A 24,550-nucleotide genomic window follows, 5' to 3' on the forward strand; every position below is an offset into this window, starting at 1 on the left:
TGGAATGAGTACTGTAAGTCACTACTCAAAGGGTCTGGGATTAAGGAGGAGGTATGAAACTAATCATCACTGATTTAAAGAAAAAAAAAGAACTTAAACAAATTCTCTCTGAGGTAACTCGTGGCACACTCATCTTTAGAAGCCATGAAGAGATTAGATCCATGATGTTCAGTTACATGCTCAAAGTCATACATCCAATAAGGGATAAGATGTGAATTTCAATCCAAGTTAGATGGTTCAAAGCTCATTTTCTTTATTCTATTTTCTCTGCCTTTAAATGCCACCCTCATTTTTAGCTTGTATGGCACCTTGCATGTAGTTAGGTACTGAGAGGGTAAGAATTAGGCCAATGAAAAAATGGGTAATTTGCAACAATGGGTGGTTAATGCTGGTCCTTTTTATTTGCATTCTCATCCACAGAGAGTACTAGTTATAAATCATGAGACTCTAAAAAGAATACATTTTACCTGGAGGTCAGGATCAGCCAAAGGTTTCTGGGCTCCCAGAGTAAAATGGTCTCTTTCTATGACTGTGTTGGTGAGCTGCAGTTTGGAGGCTGCTTTCCTATAAACTATTTCTTCCACAGTGTCTTGGCCAATCAGCCGGATCACTTTCCCAGCCCTGTACTGGAGTCAAATGAGAGCAGTGTTAGGAGTCTGCAAAGCTGGGGAAAAAAGCATGCCAGGAAAATACACCCAAAAGGAAGCAGAACCAAATGCCACATTGAGGGAAAAAGGAAAAAGACACTGCTCATTGGGACCTGAGCATTTGTTAGAGAAATCTGGCCTCAAATTCTTCCTGAACTTTTCCCCAAAAGAGGAAGAGGAAGGAAGACGAAGTGACCACTATTGGGCCTTCATCTGTAGCCAGGATAACCCCTGGCAGGCATGTTACCTCAAGTCAAAGGGTAGCTGAACACAACTTTGTTTCCTCTTTGTGGTACTGGGAACCCAACCCAGGGGAGCTTTACCATGAAGTTATAATCCTAGCCTTAAAAAAAAAAAAAAAGTTTTGAGACAGGGTTTAGGTAAGTTGCAAGGTTGGCTTTAAACTTGATCTTCCTGCTTGTCTCCCATGCTGATAATGATTACAGGCATGTGCACCCACTGGCTTTAACTTCATTTTTAAACTGAATTAGGATCTAACGTGAGAAACATGAACTAAATAAATTCTAAGTTTCTTCTAATCATTTTGGAATTTAACTGTTCTTTTCAACAAAGTGAGTCTGAACTGATCATGTGACCACTGATCCCCCAACATGACTCTACAAGCCAGTAGCACAACGGGGTTCAAACCCAGTGGTCTCTAACTCCAACGTGGCACTGTTGTCAGGACTACACGGTCCACCTTCCTCCCCAATCCACAGCTGCAAGCCAACAGAGCAGAAAGGTGCCAATGTCTAACTCACTCACTTGTTCTGGCCAATTTGGTGAGCTCTGGCAGCTGCCCGCAAGTCATTTTGAGGATTAAAATCACTGTAAAAAAAAATAACAGTATCTGCTGCTTTTAAGTTCATGCCAACTCCACCTGAAAACCATAAAAAAAAGGAACATGATGAGCAACACACAAATAGGGAACTAGAAAATACACAAGGCAGGACTAGGTCCTAGTGAAAATCAGAAATCAGTCCAACTGACTGGTTTCATCCTTCAAACTGACATTTCTGCCCCAGACTTCAGGTTTGACCACCCTACAGGGGTCAAAAGTGCTACCTCACCTTCCATTGCATGAACTGGGAAAATTTAATTATCAAATATAACAGAATGAGAGGTAAGCAGAAGAAAAGGATGCTTAAGTTAATTGCGTGAAGACATTTAATATTTGTTTGAAAACCTTGATTGGATTTTGCTTCAAACAGTCTGTAAATAAGGACACAAGTTCTTTCAGAAAACAGCTCCAAAAATAAGAGGTCTGGGGGCTGCAGTTGTAGCTCAGTGATAGAACACAAGTGATAGAACACGTGAGGCACTGGGTTCCTTCCTCATCACCACATAAAAATAAATAAAATAAAGGTATCATCTGTTATGGTTTAGATGTGGTGTCCTCCAAAAGCTCACATGTGAGACAATGCAAGAAGGTTTGGAGGAGAAATGACTGGGATATGGCTTTAACCTAATCAGTGAATGAATCCCTAATGGGATTAACTGAGTGGTAACTGGGGCAGGTGGGTGTGGCTGGAGGAACGGGTTCATCAGGCACATGGCTAAGGGGTATATATTTTGTATCTGGACAGTGGAGTCTCTCTCTCTCTGCTTTCTGATCATGATGTGAGCTGCTACCCTCAGTCACACACTCCTGCCATGATGCTGCCTCCCCTGGAGCTCCAAGGAATGGAGTCGGCCTTCTATGGACTAAGACCTCTGAAACCATGAGCCCTCCAATAAACATTCCTCCTCCACAGTTGGTTCTGGTCACAGAGGTGAAAAAGCTGACTAAAACAGTGCCCATCTACAACTAAAAATGTATCTTAAAACAATGAGAGGTCTGCAGTGGGCAGTAAGAAACACACATGACCATACTTGCAGCTTCAACAAGGTAGGAAGACCTGACGCTAGCTATGATTAGAGCAGATGATACCTGCCTCTGAGTGGAGAAAACCTGAGAGTGTCTTCCTGTACTGGTTTCCACACTGATCAAAGAAGATGTCATAAAATCAGTTCAAGACAAGAACACTCAATGCAACAACTCTCTGCTCTTTCTCCAATGGTGCAGGAAAAGGCCAAAAGAGCACTTTGGGTTCAGGAATTTAGAGTACTAAGAAGCAAACTACAGGCTTCTCTTTGATAAATGTGGAAACTGTACAGAACACACTCTAGCCACGGTTGTTGGAGCTCATTGCTAAAACAGGCCTAAAAGGGCTTGTTCCAAGAACTGAATGAAGGGTTCCTTTCCACAAGGACTACTAACTCCCGGCTGGATGTAAGACAAGCCAGGCAGGAACATTCTCATTGAAGTCTTCCCATAAAATCAAAGTTGGAATAAAGAAATACTAATGACTGAATACGGAGAAAGGCTAAGTAATACCCAATAATAAGAGCTACACTTCTACTTTACTACTGCCAAGCACTGCTCATGGCACTTTACATGTGTTGACTCTTTTAACCCTCACAACAACCCTGTGTCCTTGCTAGCACTATCCTCATTTTGCAGATGCTGAAATGGAAACAGCTAGATTAAGGGATTTATTTGAAGTTGCACCACTAGAAGATAAAACAGTGAGGATTCCATCCCATATTCCAGAATCTGAGGTCATTCCTCCTGGGACAGAGACAGGGTCTCACAGTGTTTGCAAGGCCGGCCTTGAACTCCTGAGCTCAAGCCATCCTCCTGCCTCAGCCTCCTGAGTAGCTGGGACTGTAGGCATGCACTACTGTGCCAGGCTCCACAACGTTTTTATCCACTGTATGCTAATTATCGAGGCAGTCATCTCATTTGAAAATGTGTTTGTGTTCCATAAGAATTATCTTTCTTGGGCTGGGGATGTGGCTCAAGCAGTAGCATGCTCGCCTGGCATGCGTGCGGCCCGGGTTCGATCCTCAGCACCACATACAAACAAAGATGTTGTGCTCGCCGAAAACTAAAAAATAAATAATTCTCTCTCTCTCCAAAAAAAAAATAAATAAATAATAATAATGATAAAGTTGCTTTGTCATCACTAAAAAAAGTTTAAAAAAAAAAGAATTATCTTTCTCTTGAGTTAATAGTGGCTAGTGCAGCCCTTCTTCACCAAAGATGATATTTTAAGCTGCATTTAGTTGTTTGGGACATATTCCTAAACTATTGCTGCCATCTGCAGGCAATATGTGGTAACAACCTCGTGGAAAGCTGGAAGGAAACATTAAATGAAAATATGGCACAGCTATAGCTACAACATGATGGCACGTATGACAGTGTATGAAAAAGGCTAATGTCCAGGACTGCTTCAGCTCCTAGATAATCTACTCTGAGGCCTCCAAGGAGATTAACTAATTTTAGATGTTTCAAACATTATTTGCTCTCTAAATATGAAAAATAAAATCTTAAACACGGGGCTGGGGATGTGGCTTAAGCAGTAGCGCGCTTGCCTGGCATGGGGTTCGATCCTCAGCACCACATACAAACAACAATGTTGTGTCCGCCGATAACTAAAAAATAAATATTAAAAATAAATTCTCTCTCTTCCTCTAAAAAAAAAAAAAAGAAATCTTAAACACATAAATGGAATTTCTCTCCCAACACTGACCATGCCTTTGACCAGATCCTTTGAGCTTCCCCAAAGACTAATCATGAGACAATGGGACTGAATGACAGGGTGTGGTATATGACCTGGTTAGAGACTGGACCAAAGGAATCTGATTGTATCTTATTATTGGCTTTAAGAGAGAGGTAAGACACACACTGGAGAAATGATCTCCTGATACTCTAGGGTCATACCTAACACTTCTTTTATGGACCCATATAGTACAAAGCACTTACTAAGTGCTTTCTACATAAGGGTGACCTTTCCTTCCATAAAGACATTAATCTCTTTATCATCAAGGACACAATTCCTGTTTGTATTCCTATATCTATTCCATCAGGATTACCATCAAAAAAATAAGATCATGAAACTCAGATTATGAATTCAAAATTAATTTAGGGCTTTTTGATTCAGAATGTAAGAAAAATTCCATTTCCCCAAACCGATTTCAAATTATTTAATACTATGTGAAAGCAACTGGCAAAACTATAAGTGTCAAGGGGCGCCACCCGCACAGCTGGAGTGCCCGGCTTAGCGCCCCACCTCGCCCACCGCCCTGCTACCGAGAAGTGCCCTGCACCGAGCTCCACCCACCCCCTACCAGTGGAGGGGAAGCCCCGCCCGGGAAAACCTCCTTTGAGACCTGGCTTGAGAAAAGCTGGTGTGCACCAGGTGGCGCGTCTGGGCAGCCCTTCTCCTGCAGCCCACTTACCTGTCAGGCTGCACTGCCATAAGTCCTGCTCCAGCACCCGTGTCCTCATCGCCTCTGGTGGGCCCTTTGCCTGGAAGGCTACTAAGAAGCCTGGCACTGGGCCCTCCATCTGGCTGCAAGAGGCTCCGCCCCACGCTGTGCGTGCTCAGCCTTTCCTGTGAGCCGCAGAGGACCCTGGACTCAGGGCTGTAGGAGCGCCGCGCTAACTGAATTCTATATTTTAGTGATAGTATGAAAATACTAATTGAAATCTATACTTCAATTAAATAATAATATGAGCCTTATAATTCTGTATTTGTACGTTTAAGCAAATGCATACTATTCTTATCATGTTTGGACTTCTGCATACCTTTCTGTTCTTCGTTTTGGGGTGGATTACTTTCTCTTAAGTCCTCTTCCATTCTTTCTTGTGCTAATTTTTTTGCTTCTTGTTTTTGGATCTTTCTTTTCAATTTTCTGTCTTCTTTCAGTCTTAGCTTCTCTAGGCTGATAAACATTTACAATTAGTGATAATTTACCTTTGTTAATTGCTCAATGAACTACTTTCTGTTGCCTACTATAGAAAACATTCTCCAAGCAATAGGCTGTGACTTTTAATTAAGAAAGCTATGTATAATTTGTATAGATGTTATTTCCATGTACATAATGTATATAAATTACTGTGTAGGGTAAATAAGAATAGTACATGTACTCTGCAAGCAAGATCCCATAATAAAATATTATTTTCACCCCAATAACAACATGGGAATTTGGTTGATTTGGTTACACTGATTCCTTTTCAACAAATAATTCTATACATCTTTTCTTTTGGTTTTTCTTGGTCACAAATTATAAGAAAAAAATCACTTTTTAGGATGAAAAACAAGAAGCAGGACCGAAAAGAAAAGAAAAAAAGGATTGGAATTATTTGATCTGAACAGAAAGATACAGAGGTGAATAATTTTGACAATACACTAAGTATTTCAAGGTAAGAAATAGTCATTGGTTCAAAATGTTTAAAGTGGAGAAAAATAAAAAAGCAAAAATGCTTTTGAAATTGAAAGCCAAAAGCTAACTATATAATTTTTGTTAAATGCCAAATCTGTTGATAAGTAATTTCATAACATGAAATGTTATAATTTTACTTACAAGTTCAACCACTAAATAGTGACTTTTTCAAATTTTCAGTATTTAATCATTCTAAAGCTAGTTCTGTTTTAAATATCCATAAAAATAATTTTTAAAATACTTATTTATATATGTTTACACAGCCAATTTTAAAAAATAGCACAATTTAGAAATCTGCATTTAACAGAGTTATATACTAAGAGACAATATAAAAACTACTGATTGATTGTTAAAAATCTTACCTAGAACATTTCTGTTTCAGAATAGGTCTTGGAGGAACTGCCCAGAAAGCAGGAAAAAAAAAAAAGGAAAGAATTAAGAGAAATCGAACAATTAAGATAAAATAAGCCTTACGGCAAGCCTGAAAATCCTATGATTCATCTCTTTCTCAATGTAACTTGATCTAAAATCCTAACACTCCCATTCATCTATCTCTGTCACATGTATTTGTTAATGCTCTAGAGAATTAGAAGCCCCCAAGAGACTAACACCATGCTTTCAGTACTGGATTTTGTTGTCAATAACTTGTATATCTCCATCCCAATATGGTATAATGAGAGGAAAATCTAATAATCTCTGTGCTTTATTTTTCTGTAACAGCTTTGTTGATATAAATATAATAAAACTTCAGTTCAGTGGCTTTTAATATATCCAAAATGTTGTACAACCATCACCAATCTAAATTTAGATATTTTCATCGTCCAACAAGGAACTCAATACCATTAGCAGTTCCTCATCTTTTTCCCCTAATGCCCAGACCTAGACAATCTATTTTCTGTCTCTGTATACAGATTTGCCTACTCTGGATATTTCATATATACAGAATCATACAGCATGTGACCTTTGTGTCTGGCTTCTTTTATTTCGTACAGTGTTCGCAAGATTCATGCATGTTGTATCATATATCAGTACTTATTGTTTATCTATTCATCAGTGGATACTTGGGTTGTTCCCCCTTTGGGGCTATTATGAATTGTGCTGCTATAAACATTCATGTACAAGTTTTGGGGAGAACATGTTTTCCTTTTTTTTGTACAAATCTAGTAGTGGAAATGCTGTGTCACATGGTAACCCTATGTTTAACTATTTGAGGAATTGCCAGTCTTGTTGTCCCAAAGCAGCTGCACCATTTTACATTACAACCAGCAAAGTATGAATGTTATAATATTTCCATCCCCTTGCCAACACTTAATATCTATGCATATCCTCAGAGTGTGAACCAGTATCTCACTGTGTTTTTATTTGCATTTCCTTAATGGTTAACAATATTGTACTAATGGGTTATCACTATTTTCTTTGCAGATATGTCTATTATATACTTGTAAATTCGATTATTTCTCTTTTTACTATTAAGTTGTAAAAGTTGGCCCCTGTACTTTTAAAAGCTTCATACAAAAGCAAGTTCTGGTATATGAGACAAAATTTATTAGTTTTTCTAGAATTGGTAAAGCATCCATATGGCTCCAGAAATGACACTAAATTCATAATTCAATTCATAAACTCAGGTACCATCTCAATAATGACATTAATATAATAAAACAGTAATACTGTACCTTCCTCTAAGTACAACCAGTACAGCATCCTGCTTAATAACACATGCACTAATGTCAGAATGCCTGAACTCAAGTTCCAGCTCTACCACTTCCTTGATGCTTAACCATGAGCTCATCACTTCACCTATCTAAACTATAAAATGGAAAGATCATACTACACAATTCTCAAGGCTGCTGTAAGGAAAATGTAATGATGAATGGAAGGTGTGTCACTAGTACCTAGGAAACGTGCATTAAAAGTCATTGTTTCTCTTTCAAGGGAGAATGCATGTCAGGGACTGTGAGGAGAGTACTACTGTCTGTCTTTCAACACCTGCATCACTTAATATAGCTAGCAGGGAACATTCTCAAAAACAAACTGTTACCTTTATTTTCTCTGGCTAAGACTCTTCAATAATCATATTACTGGTGGGCCAAGTTAACACTCCTGGAAGACGATAAATCAAGGTTTTTGCTTTCTCAAAGTGATTGAGAGCTTCTAGGAATCTAAAATCAGAATTAGGAAAAAAAAAAGAAAAAGATGTGATGTGATATTTTCATTTACTACAAGAGTTCACAAGACCTAGAGCTTCTTGGTAGGAGTACCTTCAATAAAACATCAGATGGAAGTATTCAATGAACACTAAATTTCCTTTAAATAAAACTAAGGTTTATTGCTGCTTGCTATTACAGTAATATAAACTAAATATAACTGTGTCCTGGCCTTTGGCTTTATCATGGTAAGGTGCGTTCTATTCCTTTTAAAATGCAACTTTGTTCCATTCAAAAAATAAGAGGTTGTGAGGGGAATGGGATAATAAACATGGAGGTAAATGAATTACAGTAGATGGGGTAGAGAGAGAAGATGGGAGGGGAGGGGGGATAGTAGAGGATAGGAAAGGTAGCAGAATACAACAGTCACTAATATGGCAGTATGTAAAAAAATTTGGATGTGTAACCAATGTGATTCTGCAATCTGTATTTGGGGTAAAAATAGGAGTTCATAACCCACTTGATTCTAATGTATGAAATATGATATGTGAAGAGCTTTGTAATGTTGTGAATAACCAATAAAAAAAAGAAAACATTTGCACACATATGAAGTATGTGTAGAGGCTGAAAAGGAAAGACAGAGAGAGATACCAGAGTCATCAATTCCTAGGAATCAACAATAAAAAAAAAAGATACTGAAATATTAGATTATGAAGTTAATGAGGGCTTTATTCTCTTTAGACTAAAAAAAGAGATTCCCTGCTTTCTCCAATTTTGAAACTATTTTCTAATTTAAAAACTTATTTTTGCCTATACATATGTAAAGATTATATGTAGGGCTGGGGTTGTAGCTCAGTGGTAGTAGAGTGCTTGCCTTGCACACGTGAGGCACTAGGTTCGATCCTCAGCACCATATAAAAGTAAACAAATAAAAATAAAGTTTAAAAAAAAGCCAATAACTCACTGACAAAAAATTGAAAAAAAAAAGATTTATATGTAGAAAAGCTAGACTACCATCCACCATAAGACAATTATCAATAGCAGGATACAAATGGTACATTACAATGCCAAAAAGCAGCTATTAGACTTTTACCCACATCATATTACTTAGGAATTAAAATGTAAATGCCTTTCAACATGGCAAAGACTTTTCAGTTTACCACATTTCCATGATTTTACACATTTATGTTTCTTTCCTGGACCTTGTGAATACCAGCATATCACCGTTGCATTAAACAAGTATGTCCTAACAATTTACACTACACTTTGAAATTAATTTCATTTGCTATTACTATAAAGGTGATTGCTAAATCCTATTTCCCTTGTAACTACTTGATCCTTACAGACCAATTCAAAATTAACTTCATGAAGTAAAAGAATTTTCTTTAATCTTTAAAAATCTACAAAGAGGTTCCAGGCACACTCTAAGATTGGGTTCCCAAGAATCTCATAAAAAACTTTCCCTAAAAAGTTAGATGAAAATATGAGGAAAATTAAAAATTATAAGAGATATTTCAATCAGTGAACAATTATTTCTTTATACTGTAACCTATGTATATTGAATGCAAGTGGTTGGAAACACAGATTTCTTTTTTTAAAGCCCAAGACACAATCCTGTTCTGTAAGGGTCATACAGGCAATCTGGGGAGACAAGACTAAGAGCAATAAAACATTTAGAGAAAAGTTGTATTTTGAACTTGGAATAAGGATTTCTACTATAATAGAAATTCAGAAAGGTTTTTATGCTTAACTTATGATGTATTTAACATCATGTTAACATGTACCTTTTATTTAAAACACTTTCATACAATTGTTTTGGAAATAGGTGCTTAACATCAAAATGTATAAACCATATTTTAAAGTACTAATTTATATCAATTCAGTCACCATTTATACATGAAATGTACAAATGGATATTAAATTCTTCATGTTAAATACTCTATTACTGACTTTCTTATGAATTACAAAATTAAGAAGCATCAAGAATTGCACTGATTGATCTTGCTTTAATACTTAATATCGATACTAAGATGTCAGCTCCTCAAAGTAAATCACAATCATAATAGTGTGCCACACATAAGGTAACAAAATAATTCCAGAAAAAGGATCATCATCACATTAAGACTTCAAATTTATCAGCCTGGAAATTAATGTCATTTCTACTAACCTGGTTTTTTTTAAATATACTTTTTCCAATTTCACAATAGGCCAAGCAATCAAGTCCCTCATTGGGGTAGTGTTCAATAATCCTTTTAAACTGGTTTTTCAGCTTCAGATAATTCCTTTAATAAAGGTGAGAACAATAATCACTTATGCAAGAAGAAAAATGTTAAAACAGACTTCACCCCAAAGTTGATTTCTTTCGTGTAATATTAAAAAAACTGTATATTAAAAAATTCTTATGGAAAAATTATATTCTCTGCATTTCATTTTCTTAGAAGTTATACAAATTTCCTGTAGCTAATCAGATGAACATATGGAAACCCAGGAATTCAACAAATCCAACCTTGCCAAAAATATAAGACAGCCAACTATATAAACGTTTCTTTGTACACACAAAGTGATGGCCCATGCTGGCTAATACTATAAGATGTAAATTCATGATAAAAAACACACAAATACAAATACACACATGCACACGCATTGTAATCTACATCCTATTAAGTACTGCTCTCTTAGACAAAAGCTATCTTAAAAATAGCCCCCCCCCAAAAAAAATAGCCCTTTAGAGGCATCCCAAGAATGTCTGAAACAAGGGCTGGACTGTGGTCAACACATGACTTCCTTAAGGGTCTATGCTGATGAAAATCTTTTAAATGCATAAATTCTACCATATTCATACTTTTTTAAAAAAATTTGTCTATTTTATAGTAAATCATGAGTATAAGAAACTATTTCTTCAATTCCAATAAGGGAAAGCATGAAATTTATTATTCTGTCAAGATAGAATTAAAATCATGAAGTCCTGTTTCCATTGATATATTATAAAACAGAATTAGACAGGAATTAATAGAAGGCATTCCATCTGTCACATCAAGAACAAGGAAAATGAACCTCAGGCACTGTAGATTCTCAGAAGTGAGTAAAACATAAACGTCAAGTTTGATCTTAACTAGGTAGCAATTTAGAGTTGAACTTTCATTTTAACAGGGAAGTTTAGCATCCAAGTTGGCAGAAAGGATATGTTATAATACTTGAAATCATTCTAGAGAACCTCAAACAATGTTATAACACTGAAAAGCACAGGTAAGTAAGCATCCCAGGAAAGTTAAAGAAGAGCATGAGTAATGGGGACCACTAGAGCTCACACCTACATGCAGACCGTATGCTATTACCTGAATCCTCCACTTAAGAATTAACCAAACACCAAACTACTCATCACCCAGAACTAAGAGCTATTAAGCATGATCATGTTTACTTCAGTTTTCTAATAAAACAGCATAACACAAAGTTGAGATCTCCTTTCTAACTTCCTCAGACCCATTCCCTCTTTTATCAATAAATGTTGTCATTATCTTAAATATGATAAACGGGTAGTCCATGATTTTTTTTCAGTTTTACAAAATGCAGAGATATCCATAAACAATATTTAGTATTGTTCTATACGAAATTATACACTAGTGTTATCACAATGTTTGTGTTCTCCAACCTGCTCTTTTCCTTCAACTTTATGTTTTTGCAATTTGCCTACCATGATACATTAGACTCTTTATTTTTTATGTAAGTAAGATGTAGAAGCCCAGTACTGCAAGCATTACTTTTTTCTAATAGGAATACAAAGTTTTCTTTAAAAAAAAAAGAAAAAAAAGCACAAACTATTTAAATTTAGCTATTTCAGCCTTTCAAGAAAGTACACAGAAGGAAATGAGCCAAAATGGAAAAACAGTTTTTATATATCTTACAAAACCAATATCCTATTTTAATTGTTTGTTCTCTGTGTTACAATCTTACCTCAGGCTGTCCTATTTAAAGCAGAGAAATGGCAAGTCCATATACTACTAATACATATTTAATCATGGCCAGGTTCAATTGCTGTCAATAAAAAGGCTTTAGTTAAAAATCTAAACATAAATCTGCCAGTTTACATCACATTAACCTTCTAGCCACAACAGTGTAATAACATCACTAAACAAGTGTAATAACATCATTCATCAGTATGATTGAATTAATGATCAAATAGAATTAGAAAATATATTTTGCAAATACAAAACTGTTATATTCATATCAAGTATTTAAAACACAAAATCAGTGCTGGGGTTGTGGCTCAGCGGTAGAGTGCTCGCCTAGCATGAGCGAGGCCCTGGCTTCCATCCTCAGCACCACATAAAATAAATAAATAAAATAAAGGTATTGTGTCCAACTACAACTAAAAAAAAATTTAAAAAAATAAAACACAGAATCGATGTGTCAGTTGTTTAAGGCATAGTTCATAATAAATTAGAATAATTTTTAATTAAAATCATGTGTTTTTGCATGTGTTAGTAACAGATTAAGTAAGATATCTGCTTTCACAATCTTGCTTAAGCTACTCATTTATCTAGTTAATTCCTTCTTGCTGGATAAAAAAATGCAACCTAAAAGCGAGTCCAAATTCTTGCTTTATTAAAAGACTCCTTTTCATAAAAGGAAAGGCCAGAAGGTTCTGATAACCCCAACAATGGTCAAAAAGAGAACATAAGCATGGATCATACATTGAATGTAATCACAAACTCTGAATTGGGATCATCACCTGTGCCCCACAACCTGGAGGAGATTCACCTGCTCCCAGCCCAGGTATAAGGTATATAAATTCGAGTTAAAGCCTTGATTTTTTCTAAATTCATCTGAGGTGCACTGGTATTGATAAACAAGCTATGATTTGGCAATTTTACCTTTATTTTTTGAGGTTCTAAACCATTTAGCAACTCTGTAAAGGCCTGCGCAGCACTTCGGCAACGCTGCTCCAATAAGGCTATGTAACCATCTTGAATTAAGCTTCTTAGCATTTTCATTATATTAGCAAAATCCTGCAAAAAGAAAAAAAAGAAAAAGAAATTTTATTTCACTAGTGCAAATCTACAGCTTTTTAGTTTAAAACTTATGATGTTAAATTCGCATTAACACTTTATAAATGATAATAAGTATTTAAATAAATACTCAAACTATGCTTTATTCATCATATTCCTTTCTCAGCACAGCACTGCCTCATTATCTTCATTCCTCTGCCACTGCCCATGAGAGAAAAGTTTGATTCATTTTATTCTATACAGTGCAAAGCTTTGCTTACTTTTTCAGTCTATACCAATAATATTTTGGAGTTTTAACAATGTAAGAAGAAGACTAAACATCACTAAATAAGTAAATTGTCTGGGACTACAACAATTAGACACATAATAATACAGGACCTATGTACTCAAACAATCAGATTTTAACAACTGTCATCCTGTGCTGAAACAAACATTAATTTTAAGCAAGAAATACATATTTCAATCGTTAACTACTCCTACTTCACATGCACTTAAATATAACCAGAAAAAAATTATTGACAGAGTACAATATTAAATAAAAGGAAAAACATAAAAAATAAAAACAAAATTGACATAATATACTCAAATAAAGTGATAAACTTTTTGCAAGTTGAAAACATATGTACACAAACATTATAATGTGAATTCAGATTTTAGTTACATGGCAATAGCCTTAAGTTACAAAAGTTCCACAAAGATGACAGAGGTAAGACATTAAGATAAAGTCTCGTCATCCTTGCCATACATGTGTACACCATTCAGAGAACAGAAAATACTGATCTAAACAATATACTCCTCACTGTTCCTAACAATAAAGACTCAAAAGGTAAACTGTAGAGTTTAGTCACAGATTAACAAAAGATTCCTGATGGTTTCTAGCCAATGAACCAAAATATAGGACAACTTTCCCCCAAAATATGATGGAAAAGAACAATTCTCATATTAACCTGGTTATCCACTATAGTATTTAAAACACACATGAGAGCCACATTTGTTTTAAGATGTGAATTTGAGATTACAGACCATGAAGTGCTGTCCTGTCAATCACTAGTTATTCACCTTTTTAAAAAATATTTTTAGTTGTCAATGGATCTTTATTTTATTTATTTATATGTGGTGCTGAGAATTGAACCTAGTGCCTCACACATGCTAGGCAAGCACTCTTCCATTGAGCTTCCACCCCAGCCCAAATATGCTGTTTTAATCCCCTTTCTTATTCTAGGAACGGATCCACATAGCCTTGGAAATTATTTCCCTTAACATAACTTAACATAGGATATCTGTACTGTAAGTTTCATCAGACCAGGTTGGACACTGTCAATGCAGACTCCCTCTGTCTGCAACATCTGGGAGGGGCCCAATAAAAACGCATTGAATAAACAATGGGTTCACAAACAACTATCATAAATAATCTTTTTACCTTCACAGGCTTTTTAAAAAGTCCTTCAGGGTTTTTAGAGTCAGTAAAAATATAAAAACATATAATTAAAAAATCTCCCAACTGTTAACAAATTCTAAAACTGCTTTTATTCAAATAATTAGAAATCTGTTTCAGTCCTTTGTAAGATGTTATAGACCTAATAATTAATTGAATTTTAAATGACCCATAAATTTTGAAGCAATTATCCTATTCCATGATATAAATTTTCATCACTAAATAACATAAAAAGAATTTACCAAGTTTATTGTTAAAGTAGGCATAATGAAACTGCATATGTTTAAATCTTTTTAAATTATCCAAATCTTTGAAAAATATTTAAAGTTAGTATTACTATTATTAAATCTTTGGCAAGAAATTCTACAGTTCTAACCACTGGTTAAATCTCTGGGTAACAATTTTTGAATTAGTATTTAAATTAATGATAGTCCGGTTTCTTAGCAAGCATATATTAATTCATGACCAGAGCTTTGCTATTTCTACTGGAAAAGCTATTTCTATTACCTGGTGTGCAGCTCTGGAAGATTTAGGAAACTGTTTCTCCAAGATGTTTTTCAAATCAACTGGTAAAGTCAACTGTGAACTAGAACTTAAAGAGAAAAGCATGTTTTAAATCATCTTAAAATAAAACAGTCCTGTTTATATAAAGAAAAATACAGAGTAAATGGACAGTCACATGTGAGTTCCTAAATAGAAATATTACTAAGACACTGATTTCCCCAAATTACTCTCTAAATCCAATGTAATTTCAATAAAATGTCCCTATAAAATTAGAGGAAAAAAAATACCTGAATTTCTCTGATTCATTGTTTCGGGATTTTTGTTTTCATTTATGTTTTGGAGGCTGACCTGTGAATACAAAAGCATTTGTTCCTGAGATCCATACATAAAAATCCACAAGCCTGAGAGCAAAACAATAAAAACATATGTAAATTGGAATAAGAAAGCCAAAGAAGCAATACTATATGAGAGCATAATTACAAACAGGTAAGCCAGAAAGGAAGGCAGGCACTGATGATGGTATTCTATGTATGATGTAAAATTATTACAAAGATAAATTATAATGATGATAATAGTTATTTAGATTTGCAGCAGATACAGAGAGATATAGGCAAGGGCTCCTATTCTCAGGCATTTTACAATCAGATGGAAAGAAAGGACACATCGTTTTAGTAATGAAGAAAAGACAAGACTATGCCAATATTGACACATTAATTCCACAGCCAGTAACTTCTCTCCTAACTACAGAAGGAAGAAATCACCCACCTAAGGCAGAGTGGTTGGGGAAAGGGTTGGTGAAGATGCAGCCTTTCTTTGGTCTTAAGATGAATGATTTGGACAGACTGGTTGGAACCCAAGAGTAGAGTTCATTTATAAATACTAAGTAAACCTGTACAATCTTAAGAGCTCTAGCAAGATAGAAGGCTAGAAAATGACTGCAAAGGCAGGCTGGTGTGAGTGTTCGCAAACCCTTTGCTTCAGATACCCATGAGTCATCAGGCTAGCCTTTATCACACTGGCAGGAATCAAGCCTCTGTGTAGCAGGGGAGTGACACATTCAAAGCTACATGGAAGAGTGAGCATGGCGGAAGGACAGAGAATATGTGCTAGGTTTGTGGGGACAGCACAGAGCCGATCAAGGTCAATGAAATAAGAAGGGTGGAGCCCAAGCTGGCTTCAGTAGCCTCAGAAAGGAAAGGTACAGGAGTCTTAGTGTGATTTCTGCTTTGTGAGGTTGGGCAAAACTATTTAACCCTAATCCTGGGATTTCAAGTTCTTTTACTGAACGTGGATACTGATGAGTAGATAGTATTTAAATAAGTTATTTAAATGTGTTGTCTGCTAATAATGGCCTAAGAAATATTAATGAATTAAAAACTACCTTTCTAAACAAAAAAAAAAAGCTTAATCCTCAAAGATGTTTCACATGGTGTTGGAATCACAATAGGTAAGACAAACACCTAAGTTCCCACTCACTGTAAGCACACTAATTGCTAACCAACTGCAAATGTTCAGGGGTTCAACATGTGGAATTAGACCCCAGAGAAGACAGAATGTAGGTAGTAAAAGATAAAAATGGATAGAAACAAAGCCATTCAAAAGAAAACAAACGAGAGAAAGTAAAGAGAGCAACAGGGTATCACTAACTGGAGACCAACAATCCACTTCAATAACCCTGAAAGGTACTCTATATGAAAGCTTGAGATAAACAACTATTGGGTATAACAACCTTTAGAATCATTAAAAAAAGTCTATTTCCTTAAACTCTTGTTTTAAAAAACAGAGAAGCATGTAATCCACGTGAGAAAGATTTTCCTCAAAATTAAAACTAAGCAGGAATTAGCCTAAAGCATTCTTATGGGCTGAATGTGTTGCCCCAAGATTTGTTATGTTGGAAATCTAATCCCCAATGGTTTTAGGAGGTAGAACTTTGAGGAGGTGATTAGGTCATAAAGTAAAGACCTCGTACAGGAATTAGTGCCCTTATAAGAAGAGGCCCCAGGAGATGCCCCCATCCTTCTATCATGTGAGGACACAGCAAAAAGTTAGCCATCTACTGTTGGGCACAGTAGTACACCCTGTAATCCTAGCAACTCTGGAGACTAAAGCAGGAGGATCCCAAGTTCAATGTCAGCCTCAGCAACTTAGCAAGACCCTTTCTCAAAATAAAAAAATAACAAAGGCTGGGGATCACGCTCAATAGTAAGTCCCTGGGTTCAATTCCCATTATCCAAAAAAAGGTCATCCATTAACCAGGAAAAGAGGCCTCACCAGATACCAAAACTGCTGGCACCACAATATTGGATTTCCCAGCCTACAGAAATGTGAGAATTGAATGTTTGTTGTTTAAAGCTACCCAGTTTATAGTATTTTTGCTACAATAGTTCCAAAGGACTAAAGTATCCATTCTTTTTTTTTTTTTTTTGGTGCCAGGGACTGAACTCAGGGGTACTTAACCAGTGAGCCACATCCCCAACCCTTTTAAAGTTTTTTAAATTTAGAGACAGCATCTCACCAAGTTGATTGCCTTGCTAAATTGCTTAGGCTGTCTTTGAACTTGCAATCCTCCTTCCTCGGCCTTCCAAGATGCTGAGATTACAGGTGAGATTACACCACACCTGACAACAGACATCCATTCTCAACAGGAGTTGAGTATTACCCCAAATACAGTGAAAAAATTAAGCTGTTGGGAGACGAAAAAGCCTAGTTCTTTTTATATATAAAGCACAGATGAACATATTGTATGTAAACAGACAAGCAGTACGTATGGTATTAAAAATTTCAGAGGGAGATTGATTAGGGGGAAAAATGTAAAAAAGAAAAAAAAAGAAAGAAAGGCTCCTGAGATTAAGGAAAGGGAGATAATAATGAAAACTTTCAATAACAAGAAACAAAGGTGGCCTAAAAGTGATTAAGGACAGATCAAGAAATGCTATGTGCTTAAGTGTTCCTTTCCATTCTTCTTATTGAAGTTCCAAAATTAAATGAAAAGACCGAGCATTGATTTCAAATACTCAATGTTTTCTTAACAATAAAAACTGCTATGTTTATGCTGAGTGTTCCCCAAAAGTCCACGTGCAAAGGCTTAGTCGCTAGAGTGGCAATATTAAGAAGTGCTGTAGAATCTTGAAGGAAGTTGGTTAAATCGCTGGAGAAATGCCTTTGAAGAGGAATGTGGGAGCCTGGTCTTGTCTTCTCTCTCTGCTTCCTGGCTCAGGATATGAGCAGTTTGCTCCACCACATTTTCCCTGCCATTGCAATCCACTGCCTTACCAGCACTGAGCCAATACAGGCACCATATCGTCACATCTCCAGAACTATGAGCCAAAATATAATTCTCTTTACGTCACAGCTAGCGTTTGCCAAATATTTCATTATAGTGATGGAAAGCTGACTTATACAGAAGCATTATAAATTAAAATGAGAACAAGAGCAAATATAAATGAGGCTTGTACAAATTTTAGGGCATAAAGTTTAGGTAATACTACGACAACTCAGCAACAATTTATATAAGAAAAAATACTCACTTGGTGGTGGTAAAAATTCAAGATGACAGTCACAATCATCTACCTTCAAAGCTTCATCTACCACCTGCCCATGAAAATAAAACTAGTGAGACTGTAAAAATAATATAGCCATTTCAGTTATACCAATCCTCAGCATTTATCCAAAAGAACTAAAGTCAACATACTATAGTGATCATGCATATCCATGTTTGTAGCAGCATAGTTCACAATAGTCAAAACTATGGAACCAGTCTAGGTGGTCATCAATGGATGAACTGATCAAGATAATGTGATACATACACACAATGGAGTTATACTCAACTATAAAAAAGAACAAAATTATGCCATTTGCAGGAAAATGTATGGAACCTGAGCACATCATGTTAAGAGAAAGAAGCCAGACTGAGAAAGTCATGGGTCATATGTTCTCTCACACTTGGGAGCTAGAGAAAAAATAAAGAAAAAAAGAGGACCGGTCTCATGAAAATAGAAGAGAGACCAACAGAGTAGTGGAGAAGGGACCAGGGTGAAGGGAGAGGAAGTACTGGGGAATGAAATGGACCAAATTGTTATATGCATGCATGAGACTGTAACAATGGATTCCACTATGATGTATACTTATAATGTACTGTTAAAAAAATAAGAATTCACTGGCCATGTAATAGAATTTGTAGTAGAATATGATAGAATTCACTCAAGCGCCTAAAATATGCATCTAGTTACTAAGTCTAAAAGTATAAGCAAGCATACAAAATTATAACTAGTGACCAGAGATCAAGACAAATGACAAATTCTTGAATGACAATTCTATCTCTGATGCCTAGAATGATGTCTATTCAACGATGACTAAACTGAATATTACCACATTATTCCTGTGCTCTTCTCCCTAAATTAATACAGCCTCGTGGAGATTTTCAATATTACCAACAAAAGGACTTAACGGTATATTAAGAAAGTTTCTTTCAATGCCCATCACCCTCCCAATGACAAAACATCATAATCTTTTCTTTCCTCAAATCTTGAAGAGAAATATAATGTGACTTAGTGATAGCTGCTGAGTGTTGGAGATATATCACAGGTAGAGGAAAACTCAGACACATTTATCTGGGTCACCTGACCTCAGAGGCAGGCTAGAAGCCTTAGTGTGGTGCTCTGAAAAAAACCATCAGACCAAGATTGCTGCTGAGCACCTTGGCAGAGGTGGGGAAGGAGTGCCTCCTAGGCACCCCAGCTTAGCACAAGTTGGCTGGTGAGCTGCTACAGTGCCAGGTCACAAACAGATTACAAATCAGAAAAGGGAGAAAAAGACAAATCCAAAACACAGGGAGGGGTAGAAGTGACTTGGCCAACAGACCCCATTGTCACTCATTCCTGAGACTGGCTGGGTGACCTAAAAGAAGGGTATAAAAATGGACTAAATGGCAAAATTATATCTAGAAAAAAATAATTTTAATATCTGTAAATATAGTCAGGCTTGACAGTACATTCCTATAATCCCAGCGACTCAGGAGGCCAAGACAGGAGGATTCCAAGTTCAAAGCCAGCCTCAGCAACTTAGAAAGGCCCAAAATAAAAACAAATAAATAAATAAAAAGGCTGGGGATGTGCTTAACTCAGTGGGTAAGCATCTCTAGGTTCAATCCCTGGTTTAAAAAAAAAAAAAGATATGTAAGTGTGATTTCAGAAGAAATTCTGTGACTTTAAATATATTATTTTTATGTAGTTGTATGAGGTATAATTGGTTGTAGTAATATGAGGAATAATTGCACTGCGGATGTGGTTCAGTGGTTAAGCACCCTTGGGTTCATTCCCTGGTACCAAAAACAAAACAAAACAAAATCTAAAAAAAGAATAATTTCCTTGATCTCAACAAGTAAGAGTTTTTACCACCAAAATAGTTGGTTTCCACTATCACCAACATGTTACTATTAATAGCTGAAATAATTTTAAGTTTTTAACTGACCTTACCTTTAGATTCTGATTACCACCGTTTGCCATCTTGTAGTTAGTTTTTTTGAGATCTCTTTCCGTCTCCACAAAGTTAAGTGAAGTACTAAAAGCAGGTGCTGATAAATTCCTCGGTATATAGGCCCTAAAATGGGATAAAAGGAATGACCCCTTTATTCCTACTAATTAATAAGCATTTTTAAAAGTTATCCTTCAAAGAAACAGGTTGCAGCAATTATAGATTTTCTTCCTTGAAAGCAAGGTACCACTGTTTTGAAAAGATCCTCTACCTCTCAGGTAAGTCTTTATACATAAGTAGTATTTAAAACCAGTTCAAGGCTAGTATTCTGGGTTCTAATATTAAAGTAAATAAATCTTCATGTTTCACATATTAACAGCTTCACTATCCTGTGTGCTTATCAAGGGAGAAAGGCTTAATCTATTTAAGTTGCCAAATAAGCAAATGTAGAATCCTGTCTATTTTTCTTATAAGCATTCCTAAATCGATTTGTACTCTTTGAAAAGTATCAAGAGGCTGGGGCAACGTTTCCAGGACAGAGAGGAAGGGCAAGAGGCAAAGGCTGTGTATCAGCCCTCTACTGCCAGGACCCCATGACCAACTGCTCCCCGTCAAGCACAATAACTTCAAATTAACATTCCACTCCTCTTTTCTCACTAAATTAGGCTACTAATCATCCAAGTTGTTCAATAAAATAAATCTGACAACTCACAGATCACCTGATATTTTGTGTGCAAACACACACACCAAAAAAAGAAAAGAACCCTCTTATTCTTCCTTCCCTAAATTTACTATAGTTGCGATTAAGTTTTTAAAATGACAAACACAAGTGATTCTTAAGTTCACAGGGCAAAGTCATTCCAAGTAGTAGCTACTGATCTGATATTAACTCACCTGCTTTCATAAAAAGCTTTAATTGGATTCTTATTTGGTGTTCGACCTATAAAAGTCAATCACTCACACACACTCACACACACACACACACACACACACACACACACACACACAGTAATCAATGGATTGGCAACACAGACTTCAAAACATTTTCGAATTTCCTTTAAGCTGAGTTAAGAACATCAAACAACTTTAGAAAGTTGAAAAATAAATCAAAACAATTTTACAATCCTAGATGTCAGTAATTTAAGAATGATGTCAACAAACTGTTGTACACCATGTGTGACATCCCACTGCATGTGATTACTGACAAGATGACAGCAATACATTGATTTGAATCAGAGAGGTACCTGTCTTCAAGGAGCTCACAATCTAAGAATCTTGTTAACAGCTGGATGACAACATCCGCTAGTTACAAAACTGCTCAGCTCAGCTCCATAGACACTGAATATCCAAAGAAGAAAAAAAAAGGAAAGACCTAGATACTCAAAGTGCAAAGAAATTTTTTCAAGCACTGAGAAAGAAAAATGACTAAGTACAGAAAACAAGGTTGAAGAATGGAAATTTACAAGTCCTAGCCTGCACAGCCAATTTCTGATTATAGATGTTCAACATGCTATAGAATTATTTGCAAACTTGGTGCAAACAAATTAAGCAACTCTATTGAAGGGCCTTTTCTTTTAGAAATAACTTAAATGATGAAAAGTTTTACACAATTTCCTTTCAAAAGCATTTATTTTATTCAAAATTTCTGAAAAGAATATTTTTCTATAGAAGAATAAATAATAATTTGGTTACTGGCTGTTTCAAATAAAAAATACAAATCATGTATAATAACCTAATGGAACATATTACTAACTCTACACTGAAAGATATAGAAAACATAAGTAACTTGAAGATAACATAACAAAATAAGCACAAATCATCTGAGAACTGATTTATGATCCTCTGTTAATCTAAGAAACCCACCTTTGAAACTTTAAAGGGAATTCAACTGTAACCAAAAGAATCTTAGGTGAAATACCTTGTCGGTCTTCTATGTGTTTTTGTAACTTTACATGCTGATGAATTAGATCCTTGATTCCCTCAGGGTCATTTTTACAGAGTTTTTGAGCTTTTATGTTTGCTTCCAGGGCCCAGTCATATTCCCCCAGCATAGAAAGAGCAGCACAATAACGATAATGACCCTGTTCCAAAAAGATAAATTTATTTTTTTCCTCAAAAATATGCTTAAATTAAATAATAGGTAAGGAAAAATATTGTTTGAAAATGAATTAATTGAAATGTTAGATCAGGCCGCTATCATGAAAAATAAATAAAAATGTTAACACCTCAAGAAATAAAACTAATGAATTAGTAGAATGTTATGAATAGGCAAGTGATTTTTAAAAATTAACTAGAGATAAATATTTTTGCTTAAGAGATTTTGGTACCCCAGCGAAGTATTCAACTTCTGTTATATTTTACTAATAAAGTACTAAACAGTATTTTGTGAATAAAAGTAATTCATTATAAGAAACAAATTTTTAAAAAATACTTTAAGGCAATAATATTCACTAAGTCATGACGTGCCCTACACTTTGGAAATCAAGATTTTGGAGCTGGAAGGAGCAACCAGCTTGGGCAGCATTCCCAGCACCTATATACAAAAAAGAAAAAAAAATTGAAAAGTATGTAAGACAACTTAACCAACAGAAAACAAGAGAGAAACCAGGAATGGATTTGACACAATCACCTGATTTATGACAAAGTGACACTGCAGTGCTTGGAGAAAATAATACTTTTTTAAAGAAATGGTGCTGGGTCAATTGGACATTCATATGAATTTTGAACCCTACCTCACATGAAATACAAAAATAAACTTCAGAAGGCTTGCAGATCTAATTATCAAAGTTAAAATTGTAGAAGAAACAGAGTACACCTTGGTGGCTTTGGAGTAAGCAAAGACTACAAACAAAAAGCACTTACAATAAAGGAAATAATAAATAGAATCTACTATAATAAAATTAATAACTTCTCAGTGAAAACATCAAGAATGAAAACGTACTGAGAAGACATCTGCAACACAAGTCTGACCAAGGACTCATCCAGAATACAAAACAATACAAAAAACTCCCACAAATGAATAAGACTTTCAACCTAGGAAAAATAAAAATCGAGCAAAATACCATGAGAATATCCAAATAGTCAATAAGCATATGGAAAAATACTCAACTTAAATATCCTTACTTGAATTATAGAAATGCAAATAAAAATTACAGTGCTATATACTCCCACCAAAATATCTAAAATGAAAGATGCAAAATGATAAGTGCTGGTGAGGACATGGAACTGAAATTCACATGTTGCCAGTAAGACCATAAAGTGATTAAACCACATAGAAAACTATGCATTAAGGCTAAATACAAGCATACCTTTTGTCCCAGCAATTCAAGTCCTCGATTATACACTTTAACAAAAATGGATACATACATTTACAACACTATTTGTAAAAGCCAAATACTAGAAACTACTAGAAACTACCAAAATGCCCATCGACAATAGAATGGATAAAACATGGTATATTCATGCAATAGATGAACACTTTACAACTACATGCAACAATATGGATCTCAAAAAGAATGCTGAAAGCCAAACACAGAAGAGCACATAGTATGCAATTAATTTATAATTGCACAAAGACAGGCAAAACTAACCTCTGGAAGTCAGAACAGTAGTAATACAGGGGAAGGACTTGGGTAGTGACTGGAAGGAGAAACAAGGGGGACTTCTTAGGTACTGGGTCTATGATGTGGGTGTTTTCAATTGTTTGGTCTCTGAAAACATGTATTAAGATCTTAAAAAAAACACCTACAAAGAAAAACTCTTTTTTTTCCTGTTGGAGACCATTATCTGGTTTGATGTCTGAGCCACAATGGCCACTCTGCCATCCTGAAGGGACAGCCCGCTGACCAAGTGACACTCTAAGGCTGGAAGAAAACAGGTCTCTGATTACACTGTTCAATAATCTTAGAAAGACCTTCTTTTTGAACTTGTGAATGAGATTGTTTTCTTCACCATTTACACAATTTGCCTCAGTTTGTTTTGTGCAGCCCAAAATATCTTAATCTAATGGCACACCTCTTAAGCTGCAGTCTCTCCCCCAGCAAGTTTACAAGTTACCTACGCTAGCTGTCT

General features: G+C 35.6%; 1 protein-coding gene across 4 annotated transcripts in view; it reads right to left on the bottom strand.

Annotated features, from left to right (window-relative positions):
* Positions 1–24,550, bottom strand: part of LOC144252079 (transport and Golgi organization protein 1 homolog) — an 89,068-nt gene that overhangs the window by 58,770 nt on the left and 5,748 nt on the right. For 2 of the 4 annotated variants that reach the window (XM_077794638.1, XM_077794639.1), the window contains exon 1: positions 468–526. The gene's annotated coding sequence lies outside the window, so the exon portion shown is untranslated. Of the gene's footprint in view, positions 1–467; positions 527–1,412; positions 1,528–5,280; positions 5,418–6,280; positions 6,318–7,956; positions 8,078–10,229; positions 10,345–12,013; positions 12,095–12,933; positions 13,069–15,010; positions 15,096–15,294; positions 15,356–18,534; positions 18,599–20,481; positions 20,606–21,373; positions 21,420–22,397; positions 22,561–24,069; positions 24,119–24,550 lie in introns of those variants that run through there. The other 2 variants (XM_077794641.1, XM_077794640.1) reach the window with 2 other exon arrangements.

The sequence above is a fragment of the Urocitellus parryii genome, unplaced genomic scaffold, assembly GCF_045843805.1.
Source record: "Urocitellus parryii isolate mUroPar1 unplaced genomic scaffold, mUroPar1.hap1 Scaffold_37, whole genome shotgun sequence".
Lineage (NCBI taxonomy): Eukaryota > Metazoa > Chordata > Mammalia > Rodentia > Sciuridae > Urocitellus > Urocitellus parryii.